This window comes from Sapajus apella, unplaced genomic scaffold, assembly GCF_009761245.1.
Source record: "Sapajus apella isolate SASKATOON/1434 unplaced genomic scaffold, GSC_monkey_1.0 scaffold50, whole genome shotgun sequence".
Taxonomy (NCBI): Eukaryota; Metazoa; Chordata; class Mammalia; order Primates; family Cebidae; genus Sapajus; species Sapajus apella.
In genome coordinates this window covers 13,786,496-13,802,891 of record NW_022436990.1, presented here as the reverse complement: position 1 = coordinate 13,802,891, position 16,396 = coordinate 13,786,496, and positions in this window count along the sequence as shown.

Sequence of the window (16,396 nt, the reverse complement as noted above, 5' to 3'; positions counted from 1 at the left end):
GTAAAGCATGTTAAGTGTTAGGTGATACAGACCTAACTCACAACTCTCCAATAACTTTTTTCACTTTACAATTATGGTCTTAGAAACCAGTATTATAAACTTACCATGAACAGAAAAATTTTCCACCTTCCTGGGACAGAGCACTTAGGAAAAGGGCCGGTTGTGGGTTCTGCTTCAGCAAACTTAAACGTTCCTGCCAGGCAGCCCTGACGGTAGCAACAAATCCCCCAGTACAGTGCTTGAGCTCTGTTAAGGAATAGGCTGCCTCCTCAAGTGGCTTTATAACCCCCCGTGTATTCTAACTGGGAGACACATCTTACAAGAAAGCTCTGGCTGACATCTGGCAGGAACCCTTTTGGGACGACGCTATCAGAGGAAGGAACAGGCAGCAATCTTTGCTGTTCTGCAGCCCCTGAAGGTGATTCCCAGGCAAGCAGGGTGTAGAGTGGACCTCCAGCAAACTCCAGCAGACCTGCAGCAGAGGGGCCTGTTAGAAGGAAAACTAACAAACAAAAAGCAATAGCATCAACATCAACAAAAAGGATGTCCACTCAGAAACCCCATCCAAAAGTCACCAACTTCAAAGACCAAAGGTAGATAAACCCATGGAGATGGGAAGGAACTAGCACAAAAAGGCTGATTCATGAAAAGCCACAATGCCTCTTCTCCTCCAAGGGATCACAACACTTCACCAGCAAGGGAAAAAAACTGGATGGAGAATGAGTGTGAAGAATTGACAGAAGCAGGCTTCAGAAAGTGGGTAATAATAAACTTCTCCAAGCTAAAGGAGTATGTTCTCACCCAATGCAAGAAAACTAAGAGCCTTTAAAAAAGGTTAGATGAAATAATAATGAGAATAACCAGCATGGAGAAGAACGTAGTGACATGATGGAACTGAAAAACACAGCATGAGAACTTCGTGAAGCATACACAGGTTTCAATAGCCAAATCGAGCAAGTGGAAGAAAGGATATCAGAGATTGAAGATCAACTTAATGAAATAAAATGAAAAAGCAAGATTAGAGAAACAAGAGTGAAAAGAAATGAACAAAGCCTCCAAGAAATATGGGTTTATGTGAAAAGACCAAGTCTACGTTTGATAGGTGAACCTGAAAGTGACAGGCAGAATGAACCCAAGCTGGAAAACTGTCTTCAGGACATTATTCAGGAGAACTTTGCAACCTAGAAAGGCAGGCCAACATTCAAATACAGGAAATACAGAGAACACCACAAAGGTATTCCTTGAGAAGAGCAACCCCAAGGCACATAATCATTAGATTCACCAGGGTTGAAATGAAAGAAAAAAATGTTAACAGCAGCCAGAGAGAAAGGTTGGGTTACCCACAAAGGAAAGCCCATCAGACTCATAGTCACTCTCTTAGCAGAAACCCTACAGCAAGAAGAGAGTGGGGGCCAATATTCAACATGCTAAAAGAAAAGAATTTTCAACCTAGAATTTTATATCCAGCCAAACTAAGCTTCATAAGTGAAGGAGAAATAAAATCTTTTATGAACAAGCAACTGCTGAGAGATTTCATCACCACCAGGCCTGCCCTGCAAGAGCTCCTGAAGGAAGCACTAAACATGGAAAGGAACAACCAGTACCAACCACTGTAACAATATATCAAACTGTAAAGACCATTGACACTATGAAAAAACTGCATCAACTAATGGGCAAAACAAACAGCTAGCATCAAAATGGCAGGGTCAAATTCACATATAACAACATTAACCTTAAATGTAAATGGGATAAATTTCCCAATCAAAAGACACAGTATGGCAAATTGAGCAAAATGTCAAGACACATCAGTATGCTATATTCAGGAAACCCATCTCACATGCAAAGCCACACATAGGCTCAAAATAAAGGGATGGAGGAATATTTACCAAGCAAATGGAGAATAAGAAAAAGTAGGGATTGCAATCCTAGTCTCTGATGAAACAGACTTTAAACCGACAAAGATCAAAAGAGACAAAGGCATTAGGTAATGGTAAAGGGATTAATGCAACAAGAAGAGCTAACTACCCTAAATATATATGCACCCAATACAGGAGCACCCAGATACATAAAGCAAGTTCCTAATGACCAAAAAGAGACCTAGACTCCCACACAATAATAGTGGGAGAACTTAACACCCCACTGTCACTACTAGACAGATCACAAGACAGAAAATTCACAAGGATATCTAGGACTTGAACTCAGATCTGGACCAAGCTGACCTAAGACATTTACAGAACTCTCCACCCCAAAATCACAGAATATATATTCTTCTCAGCACCACATCACATTTATTATAAAATTGACCACATAATTGGAAGTAAAACACTCCTCAGCAAATGCAAAAGAACAAAAATCATAACAGTCTCTCAGACCACAGTGCAATCAAATTATCAGGATTAAGAAACTCATGAAAAACCTTGCAATTACATGGAAATTAAATAACCTGCTTCTGAATCACTACTGGATAAACAATGAAGTGAAGGCAGAAATAAAGATGTTGTTCAAAACCAATGATAACAAAGACACTATGTACCAGAATCTCTGGGACACATTTAAATCAGTGTCTAGAGGGATATTTATAGCACTAAATGCCCACCAGAGAAGCAAGGAAAGATATAAAATCAACACCCTAACATCACAATTAGAAAAACTAGAGGAGGAAGGTTAAACAAATTTAAAAGCTGGCAGAAGGCAAGAAATAACTAAGATCAAAGCAGACCTGAAGGAGACAGAGACACAAAAAAATTCTTCAAAAAGTCAGTAAATGCAGGAGCTGGTTTTTTGAAAAGATCAACAAAATAGATAGACCACTAGCCAGACTAATAAAAAAGAAGAGAGGAGCAAATGAATCCAATAAAAAATGATAAAGGGGATATCACCATCAATTCCACAGAAATACAAACTATGACCAGAGATTACTACAATACCTTTATGCACATAAACCAGTAAATCTAGAAGAAATGGATACATTCCTGGACACTTACACCCTCCCAAGACTAAACCAGGAAGAAGTTGAATTCCTGAGTAGACCAATAACAAGGTCTAAAGTTGAGGCAGCAATTAATATCCTACCAACCAAAAAAAGTCCAGGACCAGATGGGTTCACAGCCAAATTCTACCAGATATACAAAGAGGATCTGGTACCATTCCTTCTGAAACTATTTCAAACAATACAAAAAGAGAGAATCCTCCCTAACTCATTTTATGAGACCAACATCATCCTTATACCAAAAGCTGGCAGAGAAACAACTAAAAAAGAAAATTTTAGACCAATATCCATGATGAACATTAATTCAAAAAGCTTCAATAAAATATTGGCAAACTGAACGCAACAGCACATCAAAAACTTATCCATCACTATCAAGTTGGCTTCATCCTTGGGATGTAAGGCTTATTCAGCATTTACAAATCTGTAAACATAATCCATCACATAAACAGAACCGAAGAAAAAAACCACATGATTATTTCAATAGTTGAAGAGAAGGCCTTCAACAAAATTCAACAGCCCTTTATGCTAAAAACTCCCAATAAACTAGGTATCAATGGGTTGTATCTTAAAATAATAAGAGCTATTTATGACAAACCCACAGCCAATATCATACTGAATGGGCAAAAAAAGGAAGCATTCTCTTTGAAAACTGGCACAAGAGAAGGATGCCCTCTCTTCCCATTCCTATTGAACATAGTATTGGAAGTTCTGGCTAGGGCCATTAGGTGACAGAAAGAAATAAAGCGTATTTGAATAGGAAGAGATGATGTCAAATTGTTCCTGATTGCAGATGACATAATTGTATATTTAGAAAACCCCATTTTCTCATCCCAAAATCTCCTTAAGTTGATAAGCAACTTCAGCAAAGTGTCAGGATACAAAATCAATGTGCAAAAATTGCAAGCATTCCTACAGACCAATAATAGACAAACAGAGAGCCAAATCATGAGTGAACTCCCATTCACAATTGCTACAAAGATAATAAAATACCTAGGAATACAACTAAACAAGGAATGTGAAGGATCTCTACAAGGAGAACTACAAACCAGTGCTCAAGGAAACAAGAGAGGACACAAACAGATGGAAAAACGTTTCATGCTCATGGTTAGGAAGAATCAGTATTGTGAAAATGGGCATACTGACAAAGTAATTTATAGATTCAATGCTATCCCCATTGAGCTACCAATGACTATCGTCACAGAATTGGAAAAAAACACCTTAAACTTTATACAAACCAAAAAAGAGCCTGCATGGCCAAGACAATTCTAAGAAAAAAAACAAAAATAGAAAAGAAAAACAAAGTTGGAGGCATCATGCTACCTAACTATATTACAGGACTAATGTAATAAAAACAGCATGGTACTGGTACCAAAACAGAGATATAGACCAATGGAACAGAATAGAGGCCTCAGAAAGAAGGCCACACATCTACAACCACCTGATCATTGACAAACTGGACAAAAACAAGCAATGGGGAAAGGATTCTCTGTTTAAATAATGGTGTTAGGAAAATAGGCTAGCCTTATGCAGAAAGCTGAAACTGGATCCCTTCCTTACACCTTATAAAAAATTAACTCCCGATGAATTAAAGATTTAAACATGAGGCTTAACAGTATAAAAACTCTAGAAGAAAACCTAGGCAATATCATTCAGGACATAGGCATGAGCAAGGACTTCATGACTAAAACACCAAAAGCAAGGGCCACAAAAGCCAAAATAGACAAATGGGATCTAATTAAACTGAAGAGCTTCTGTACAGCAAAAGAAACTATCAATAGAGTGAACTGGCAAACAACAGAATGGGAAAAAAATTGCAATATACCCATCTGACAAAGAGCTAATATCCAGAATCTATGGAGAAGTCAAAAAAATTTACAAGAGAAAACAACCAACTACATCAAAAAGTGAGTGAAAATATGAACAGACACTTTTCAAAAGAAGACATTTATGCAGCCAACAAAAATGTGAAAAACAGCTCATTATCACTGGTCGTTAGAGAAATGCAAATCAAAACCACATTGAGATACCACCTCACGCCAGTTAGAATGGTGATCATTAAAAAATAAGGAGACAACAGATGCTGGAGAGGATGTGGAGAAATAGGAACAGTTTTACACTGTTGGTGGGAGTGTAAATTATTTCAACAATTGTGGAAGACAGTGTGGATCCTTAAGGATCTAGAAATAGAAATACCATTTGACCTAGCAATCCCATTACTGGGTATATACCCAAAGGATTATAAATTATTCTATTATAAAGACACATGCACACCATGAACACATATGTTTATCGCAGTACTGTTCACAATAGCAAAGACTTGGAACCAACCCAAATACCTATCAATGATAAATTAGATAAAGAAAATGTGGCACATATACACCATGGAATATTATGCAGCCATAAGAAAGGATGAGTTCATGTCCTTTGCAGGGACATGGATGAAACTGGAAACCATAATTCTCAGAAAACTGACACAAGAACAGAAAAACACACACCACATGTTCTCACTCATAAGTGGGTGTTGAGCAATGAAAACACACAGACATAGGGAGGGGAACATCACGCACTGGGGCCTCGGGGATGGGGGACTAAGGGAGGAATAGCAGGGGGTGGGGGGATTGGGGAGACATAGCATTAGAAGAATAACCTAATATAGATGACGGGTGATGGATGCAGCAAACCACCACTATGGCACATGTATACCTATGTAACAAACCTGCACGATCTGCACATGCACCCCAGAAGTATAATAAGTAAATTTAAAAAAAATAATTTCACCCATAAAAAATTTGCAAATATCTTCCAATATCCTGTAACATTTCTATAGCCATAGGATCAATGCCTTATTTTAAAGCATAATCCCTTATCCTGGGTACCTTTGACATTAGAACCGGACAATCTTGTTATAAATAGTTGTCCTGTGCATTTGTTTACAGCACATCTGGCCTCTACCCACTAGATGACAGTAGTGCCTCCCCCAACCCAAGTTGTGACAACAAAATATGTCTCCAGAAATTGTCAAGGGTCTCCTAGGGCACAAAATCCTCCCACTTGACAACCACTATTCTGAAGGCTGCATCTGTTAGTAGTTCAATGGCAATGTGGGTAGTGATGAATCTATGTTTTTATTGTCATAAAGAAGAAATTCACATTGTGCTGAAGATAATGGAATCTTGGGATAGTCAAATTTGAAATTCACCAGTCTACAAAACATCTGCTAAAGAACCATACCTTGTACTGGAAGGGCATTTTTGTCTCTTCTTCTCTTTTTCCTTTTATTGCTTGTTTGCTCATTTATCTTTTGTTTTTATTTCACACCTAGGCTGGTAGAGAGGGCCTATGTCATAGACATTTTCTTACACAAATTTTGGCTTGAAATAATAAAATATAGCTGTGAAAAAATGTAACTAATATTGGAGCTACTTATATAAAGGAAAGATGTGTAAGTAGAATCTAGAAATGCATGTATAATAGCTAAAAAATGAAAGGAAACTTAAAGAAGTAAATATGGTTATAGATTTGTTGATATTTTTATTTCATTAAAAATCAACAATTATAGCTATTTCAGAAATTCTGAATTTGGCAGTAGTGGCCTCTTTTTACTCTGTTACTCTTATCCCTGTAATACTAACACCTCAAGTTCAGTTTTATTTAAAAAACTACGGAATATTAAAATAAACAGAAGAAAATGAAGATAGTCAATTTAATTAGAAAGTATAAAGGGGGAAAACAAAAAAAGAAAGGTAAACATGACAGAAGATGAGACAAAGAAGATGCAAAATGGAAATAAAGTAGTTGGGAAGATTTCTGAAACATATGGCATGTGTTTATTTTGATGTTTTTATCTTGGGTTTGCATTCTCTATTAATCTCACTTTCCACTCTTTATTTTCTCCCTCAGTTCTGCTGCGTACCTAACCCCCGAATGCATTGTAGAGTAATTTGGCAAGTTTCATACTAGTTATCTTACTTATGCTCATAGCAATTTTGTGTTCAAGTCGATTTTCTATTTGCAGCTGAGTATTATAGGGCAAAGGATGGACCAAATAAGCCAATAATTGTCCGAGATTCCCTTATGTTGTCTCCTATTTCTGGGCCTTCTATACAGAACTCATACTATGGGGAAGGTGAAGAGACATAAATCTGAGGTGAAATTTTTGTCCTAATACTCCTCTTTGTTTTAGTTAATCTTCTGTAAAAACTACTTTAAGGTCTCAAGAACTCTGGACTTGGATTCAGAAGCCTTGGTCATTTAATTCTATTTCTGGGAATCTACACTAAAAATATGAAAAATAAAACAAGTCCTAGGAGTAAAGACAGCCAAAGCAATATTATTTATAAAGGAACAGAATTAGAAGAAACCTACATTTTCAATCACAAGAAATGGACAATCAAATGATGGTAGGCATACATCATGCAGCCATTAAAAATATTTATAGAGACATCTAAAATTAAGTCACAAAATGTTAACAGAATAAAGCAAGATATATCCTATTACAGTATAATAAAAAGTATATAAATAAAAGCATTTATTTAAAATGAAATTACAAGTAAGACAGCAACACTTTTGCTAGGTAATGGTACAATGGTTACCCTTTCTCCTTTCAACTTTTCTATATTTTCAAGATTTTAAAAATCAAACCAACTCAAAATAAAAGTAATTAAATAAAAGATTAATGATCATCAAATAAAAATAATTCTGAGTTTAGAAGAGTACCAATTGCAGGAAAAAGTATGTAAAACCTTTATAAACTTTTACATTTGAGCAAGATGAAGGAGGGAGAACAAGAGTTGTGTAGATATAAAGATATGTACAAATATTTAAAATGCAGTTAATGGGTCTGAGAAGGATGATGAATTAGTTGGGAAGAGGGATAAAAACAAGTGTGTTTTTCAGAGGAAAAAAATTATTCTTTATCCAAACACATTTCTACATTACTCAAATTTATTTATTTATTATTTATTTATTTATTATTTATTTATTTTTTCCCATTTATTTATTTTATTGCATTTTAGGTTTTGGGGTACATGTGAAGAACATGCAAAATTGTTGCATAGGAACACACGTGGCAGTGTGATTTGCTGCCTTCCTCCCCATCACCTACATCTGGCATTTCTCCCCTTGCTATCTGTCCCCAGCTCCCCACCCCCCACCGTCCCTCCCCTATTTCCCCCCAACTGACCCCAGTGTGTAGTGCTCCCCTCCCTGTGTCCATGTGTTCTCATTGTTCAACACCCGCCTATGAGTGAGAGCATGCGGTGTTTGATCTTCTGTTCTTCTGTCAATTTGCTGAGAATGATGGTTTCCAGGTTCATCCATGTCCCTACAAAGGACCCAAACTCAAATTTAATGTTCTACTACTACATATTGAATATTTTATTATCTGGGCAGACACAGAAGACGATATTCTAAAAGAGATATGAAAGTGTTTTGTTTTTCTTTCTCTCCTTCACTAAGTTTGGCTATTGCTGTTGACCTCAACTCTGGAGAGAATCACATTGCAAGGAAGATATTAAGGTTTCATAAATGAAGATTAAATAAATACCATATTCATAAAGTTTTTAGGAAATTATCTGGCACACAGTAAGCATTATTAAAGCCTTTGTTATATAAATAATTTACTTTTGAGTAACCTAACATATTGCATAAAAAGTCCTTAAAAATCAACTCCTTAGGACTAAGTACCAGAAAGTAATTTGTAAACATTATGCTTTGCCTAATGTCTTAGAACAACCACAGAAATTAAAAAGATAAAAAGCAAATTAGTTTTTAAATTTTTCTTTTATTAGCTCAGAAAAATAAAAATGAGTATATTCCAATTTGTAGTTTTTAAAATGAACAGACACACTATCTTTAAAGCTGCTGTAAATTACCAGTTTAATAATGACAAAAAATGTGTGTAGCTATTTATTCTTCTGTTCAGTAAAAAATATAGTTACCATGGCAACTACCAAATCTCATAGTATGTATGCTACCTCCATAATCACTTTTTATAATAAAGACATGAGTAATATATCATCTGAGTTCTGGTATTAAATGTGTTGAAATGCCTTCAAACATACACACTGCTGTTATATATATTTACTATGTTTGATTCCCTTAGCTCTGACATCACTATACCTTCCATTTGAACACGTTTGCATTTAGCTATAGTCTGACTATATAACCACGTGTATTAAATCTGAAAATTGGAAAAGTAGAATCAACATCTCAAATTTCTCAATGACTGACAATTGACTTACCCTGATATCTACAGAAATACATAAAATGTAATTTTTCCCTCAAGAATTTAAAACTGAGTTCCAATTTTTATGTAAAAAAAACTTTTTAAGAGAAAAGATACTGTTTATATTTTTTAAAAATAAAGATCAACAATAACAGTTTGTATTAGAAATTGACCAAGATAATGTCTTCGAGTCTTTTAACCCCGTTTTATATTTAAGGCAAGTTCCATTTATGAAACACCTTAAGCAATACAGAAGTGCAACATTTATTCACAGGTTTTTCTTTTAGACAAGATGGTATGCATCAAGCCCCAGTGAGGTGGAAAAAAAAAAATGGTGTGCACCCCTCTGGTGAACTTGTGCCTTAGAAAGTCTTAGGAACAGAAACATGTCCCACTAGTTATTAAGTTTATTAAGCTGGAGGTTAGATGGAACATTGATTCATGTTTTGTCATGTCTCCTTAGCTTACTGTGGAAAAACTCAGGGGAAGATTATTCTGTCTGAAAACTCTTACCACGTATATAAGAAGGCTAGGTCCCCAGGATTGTTCATAGGACCTTTTAAATAAGAGTCGAACGTAGCTGAAATATGATTAATTTTCTTCCTTTCTTCCCCAAACAATTAAGCAGGAACTACAATAAGGAAAATAAAAATTTCACAAATTATAAAATGATTTTAATCATTATAGATGCCCAATGGTTTTGAATTGTGTCACTCTTTTGTTTAATATTTTACTTTTTTATGAAAAAGGAAGGACTTTACTGAATTTAATTTTTAAAGTTACTGTTATAACAATTTAATGACATACTTCAAATGAATCATGTATATATATACTACATTGTTGCAAAACCAAAGTCACGAATCAGTAAGAACAAGAAAATACTTATCATGTCAAATTTTCCAGTTGTCTTCAATGCCAATTTACTATAATGCCTATTTACTCACTTTGCCCCTGGAGAAAAGGGTCCCTTTTATTGTTTCGTTTACTGCAGTCCGTGTGTGTGTGTGTGTGTGTAAAGAGAGAGACAAAAATGTAAGTATCACCTTCAAGAACTTATAAAATTTGCAACATTCTGTATTTAATCAGTGTTTTCTTTCACAAATACAAAACTTTTAGGGATAAAAGAGAAAACTGACACCAAAAGTATAGAAAGCCCTTCTTCTCTGGTAGCCTTTTTTTCCTCCACAAGTTCCATAAATTTATTTATTTCTTGAATTTACCTGACAATTTGGAGTTTGCCTAGTGCTTTCACAGACATAATTTTATGTGATCTTTACAATATTTATAGGGTTCATATTATTCCTTTTTTTATTTCTGTTTACCAAGAATTAAAGAGGTTACACTAAGGAGAGAGAGAAAGAGAGAGAGGAACAAGAGATGGTGTGCAAAGATTGCAAAGGGAGTAATAAAGTAAAAAAGAAGAAAGGTCAATGAAATGAGACAGAAAAATAGTTCACAAACTTTAATCAGTTGGGCGGAGACCAATAGTTAACAGTTACGAGGCATGATAGAGGTGTCTGTGCAAGAGAAAGCAGAGAAAGAAACTAGGTGCCTAGTGGACTTGAGTATGGGAGAACCTAGAAACAGCTGTCCAGGGGAGAAATTTAAGAGCTGGAATAAAAAATGAAGAGGAATAGGGGCAAGAGGTACAGCTGAGGAAAGGGGAAGTCGAGACCTATGATGCCAGTAAAGTAGCCAATAGCTCCAAGTCACTACTGAGCACTTAAATTGACACTTGTTTGAATTGAGATGTGCTGTAAGTATAAAATACACATTATGTATGAAACACTTAGAATAAAAAATGCAAAGTATCTTGTTAATAATTTTAAAATATTTGATTATGTGTTAAAATGATGGTATTTTGAATATACTGGATTATGTAAAATATATTATTAAATTAATTTTATCTTATTTCCATTTATTTCTATACGACTATTAAAAATTTTAAACAACATGTGTGCCTTATATTTTTGGCTTTTATTGTATTTCTGTAGGATAAATTGTTCTAAGTCAGAGAGGTAGACAAACTATAGCTTGAGGGCCAATTTTAACCTGTTGTTTGTTTTTCAAATAATGTTTATTAGAACATAGCTATTCTAATTCATTTAAGTGCTTCCTGTGGCTGTAAATGGGCACAGTTGAGTAGTTGTGTCAGAGACTGTATGGTCTGCAAAGCCTAAAATATTTACTATCTGGCCTTTTACAGAAAGTTTATCAATCCCTGGTGTAAACCAAGTGGAGGAAGAAAACAGCCAGAAAATCTCAAAAAGCAAACCAATCTATTTCCAAATACTATAGAAAAACAGTAAAAAAGAAAGCTCTTAGAAGTTAGAAAAGCTTCCCTAAACCCCACTTCATTCAGGAGTTTGACAAGATTAACTTTATATAATTTGTAACACATACAAATCTAGGTCAAATCCCATACGAAAATATTATATAAAGAAAGATAATAAAGAACAGAATAATATCCCACATCAGAAAGACAAACTCACAAAAGAGAATCAACCTGAAACTAATCTTCGAAAATGAACTAAAAGACAAAGAAAATGATCTAATGCTAATGGAAAAACATAAATCAATCTTAGAAATGTTCAGAAATGTATGAATGAATTCCAGAAATTGGAAATAAAAGAAAAAAAATCACCTTTAAGATAAAGACTGAACTGGGAAGAACACAAGAATAATTAAATACAACTGATAGTGTGTCTTAAAAGATATAGAAAAAGAAAAATTAAAAAAATAGAAATAAAAGAAATAATCAAGCGACAGTAATAAATATTGAATAGGTGAAAATCCAAAAAAAATAAAAAGTGTATAAGGTGACTCTTGTATAGTCTGACAGTCTCAAGTCTAAGCTGCAGACTTATGAAACAAATTGGTAACAAATATTCCTTCACTAGTCATTTGACTAGTGAAGACCTGAGATTAAAATTCCCCACTCTCGGCCGTGCGCGGTGGCTCACGCCTGTAATCCCAGCACTTTGGAAGGCCGAGGCAGGTGGATGACGAGGTCAAGAGATCGAGACCATCCTGGTCAACATGGTGAAACCCCGTCTCTACTAAAAATACAAAAAATCAGCTGGGCATGGTGGCACGTGCCTGTAATCCCAGCTACTCAGGAGGCTGAGGCGGGAGAATTGCCTGAACCCAGGAGGCGGAGGCTGCGGTGAGCCGAGATCGCGCCATTGCACTCCAGCCTGGGTAACAAGAGCGAAACTCCGTCTCAAAAAAAAAAAAAAAAAAAAATTCCCCACTCTCTTTCTGAATGCTCATACTCATACAGGCTAATGTAATAGAAATGAGCATTTGAAAGAACTCAAGACTATTGGAGCACATGCAGCCTTTTCACACAAAAAGGTACTGTGGAAGCTAAACCTATCAAACTCAGAAACAGTGAGAAGAATGGTGGATACCAGAGACTGGGAAGTGAGGAAATAGGGAGATGCTGTTTAAAGAGTACAAAGTTTCAGTTAGACTGGAAGAATATGTTTTTGAGATCTATGGCACAGTGTGGTGCCTGTAATTAATAGTAATGTATTGTATGTTTAAATATTGCTAAGAGAGTGAATTTCCAATGATAAATGGGGAGATTGATATGTTAAACAGCATAATTTAATCATTATACATTGTACATACATATCAAAACATTTATAGATACATTGTATGTATCTATAAATACATACAATTATGATTTGTCAGTTAAAGATATTTATGTATAATACTAGTAAGATACCAAAGATAGGCTAGAAGGAAAGTCTTTGCAGTGAAAAGATCTGCTTGTCTTAGTATGCCAATGACAAACAATCATGAGTGCCTGATTTTTTCTCCTCTTCTGCTTTCAGAATACAAAGCACTCCACTTGTTATTTAGGAGGAGAGTATAGGAGAGCATAAAATATGTCATGCCACAAACCAGAAGAGGAAGTGGAACTTTGGATAAGGAATAGCAAAAGTGTCTAACAGTTTAGAGTGTTATGAGGAAGGGAAACAAGGAAGAGAAGAAAACAAGAGAAAAGTCCCAGAGGACACACTTAGGGAGAAAGAACACGAGTTCAGAGAGAACTGTCCCATACTCTGTGGCTTGAGGCACAGGACTAAATTTAATAAAATAAATATTCTATGATGACGTTCCTACTTTTCTAGAGTCTATTTGGCTTATATGACTACAATCTGAAATGAAAAATGATGAAACTTTTTTGGGGCTCTTTGGGTATGCTTGACCAACTAACAGTGAGAGCACATTCCTTTTTTTGTTTGTTTGTTTTTTGTTTTTTCAGATAGTGGCAAAGAACACTAATAATATCCCCAGTAGTCATTCCTTATTCTTAATAATAAAATACTTTGTAAGATAAATAAAGTTTTAACAGGGTATATTGCTGTCCATGATAAGATATTTTCCTGCCTCCTTTGCAGCAAGCAATGGCCATGTAACTAAGTTCTAGCCCATGAGATGTGAACAAAGAAACATGTCACTTCTTAGCTGTGTACTAAGAAGCTTCTTGCTTCCCACTTCATATTTCATCCTTGCTACAGACTTAGGTACAGAGCAGGTAGGATTTAAGAAAGTGACAGAGAAGTAACATAAATGATCTGTGGAGTCATTCTACTTCACTCAACCACCTGCCAGGTCAACCTTTTCAGTGAGGGATTAATAACACTCTCTTTTGTAAAAGCTACTATTATTTTGGCCTCTACTGAAGCTGCTGAACGCATATCCTAGCTCATATACTGCTGACCTTTATATAATTAAGGCCTAGCAAGGGGGCTATAAGAGATTATTGAATGGTAGCAGGAGCCAGCTACACCTGATTCAAACTACACTGCAGCACTGAACCAAATGCCACCTCAACAGGGCAGCCAACTCTTAGCAGAAGATGAAATTTGACTCAGCACCAGTAATAAGGGTGCATGAAATAAGCTCACAATGGGAAAAAGACATTGTAGAGAAAATTGTGATCTTTGAACTGTCTGGACCTGCTTAGAATCTATGGTATAGAAACAGTTTATTTAATTGAAGAGTAGTTGGTATGCTAAATGAAGTTGAGATCAACGCTAAGAACATTTTCACACCCCATGAATAAAATAGATCCCGTCTGTGCCTCTATCCAGCAGCATTCAAGAAGAGGTGGAGCCCTCTCTCTTTGGGAGAGAAACATGAATTTGGACTTAAAGGAATGGTAAGAATTTGTCTCATCTCATAAGAATGGAGTCATATGGGATTAGGGGGTGCCGTTTTTGTGGGTAGTATCAGTTTAGACACTCATGTTGTCTTTACAGTTGTAGGTCATGGAAAAGGAGTAGCGCTTCTTATGAAAGGACTTGAAGGTTGTTTCAGGGAGTAAGTAAAACAGACTAGTTTTTTCTTGCAGTTCTCATCCCTGGCTCTTTCCTGGAGCCTGGTGCCTTCTCAAGCTAGGGTTTGGGAAGAGAGACTTTAAACTATGTCTTAAAGCAGAAAAAATAGATATTCTTCTGCCATAATTCAGTATAGGAAATATACTAGTAGGAGAGCAAATAAAAAATGTGAAAGATACGATTGTCAAATATTGCAAATTGATGCAATAGTGCCATAAAGACAGCAAAGACCGCTGTTAAACTCCTCATATATCATTCTCCAGTCCCTATCCAGCAGTGGAAACTGCCAGTGCATATACTGACGGCCAGTCAAGACAACGTCCGTACTCAAAGGATGGCAAACGACCATGGAAGAGGGAGAGAGGGGCAAGGCAAGCACAAGAAAAAGCACTGTGGTAATGGGTTGAATTTATTTGACATATTTTCAGACTATGTTGATTGTTCTCTTTTGAATGCAATCTCATTTTTCAATCTTTCTTAAAAACGACACATTTGTAGTTGAATATAAAATTTGAACTTTAAACAGTACAGAACACAGCATATTATCAATTCTTGTAATCTGAACACTGTACTTTTAATAGAATATTACAGTGTTAGAGTCAGAAAATATTTTAGGGAAGATAAAACACCCAATTCAACCCTTACTCTTACAATCCTCCTTTTAGAGGTTAATATATAGAGAGCCAGAGTCAAGCAACTTTCACAAAGCCTGGTAGCTATGTAATAATAGAATGGAAATAAGAATTCAAGTTCCCAAATTACATAACAGTTGCCTTAATTAATGCTGACATTATGTTTATTTCTTCCAAAATTTCAGGACTTATAGTTTATAATTTACTAAAACTCCTTTTTTTATATCATTTAGCCAATGAAACATAAAGGCAATACCTAACAGGAGTTACTTGGCAAATGGTGGTACAATTGAAAATGTACCCCCCTAATGGAAAGACACAAATCAGTATTGGAAATGCTCAGAAATGTATGAATGAATTCCAAACATAATTAGATATAAAAGAAAAAAAAAAGCCTTTAAAATAAAGACTGAACTAGAAAGAACACCAAGAATAATTAAATACAACTGATAGTGTGCCTTAAAAGACATAGAATGCACAAAACAGAAAAGTTTAAAACTTTAAAAAATAGAAAGAGATATAGGAAGGATTCAAGAGACAGTGATAATTTATTGCACCACCAATTTTCAATAGTACCACCATCTGCCAAGTATCTGATGTTAGATATTGACTTTATGTTTACTTAAATAAAAACTGTACTTTTAGAGCAAAAAACAAACGATTATAGCAAGTACTGACTCCTCTCTCTCTACAAAGCTGTACCAATGCTTTTATACTATAACGTAATACTTGCAATAGATATATGTATTTACATTTATAAGTTAGTCAAAGACTGAACAGCATTGTATTTGGTGACACTCCTGTGACAGCAAAGATGTCTCTGTCACTATCTAGAACTTTAGAAAAAACAGCAGGGTCCAAAGTCTGTCCTTAAAAATCTATATACATGCATAACATTTTAAACTCATTGTCTCCAGTTCATAAAGAACATTCACATATATCAGCCCAATCTTCATCAAAACTCTTATCATTAACCTCTTTTTCTATACAAAAAATTGATATTATCAAGTTTATATAGTCAGTTAACTGTGAACTAAAACTAATTTCTCTGATTCCAAATAAAATCTCACACTTCTAAAAAATTTAAAGGCCATTGTAAAGTCTATAAAATACTGAACCAATGAAAAAACAAGGTAATGAAAAACTAAATAACCCCGGTTCATCTTTTGCAAGTCTCAAAACCGTGCTATTTTTG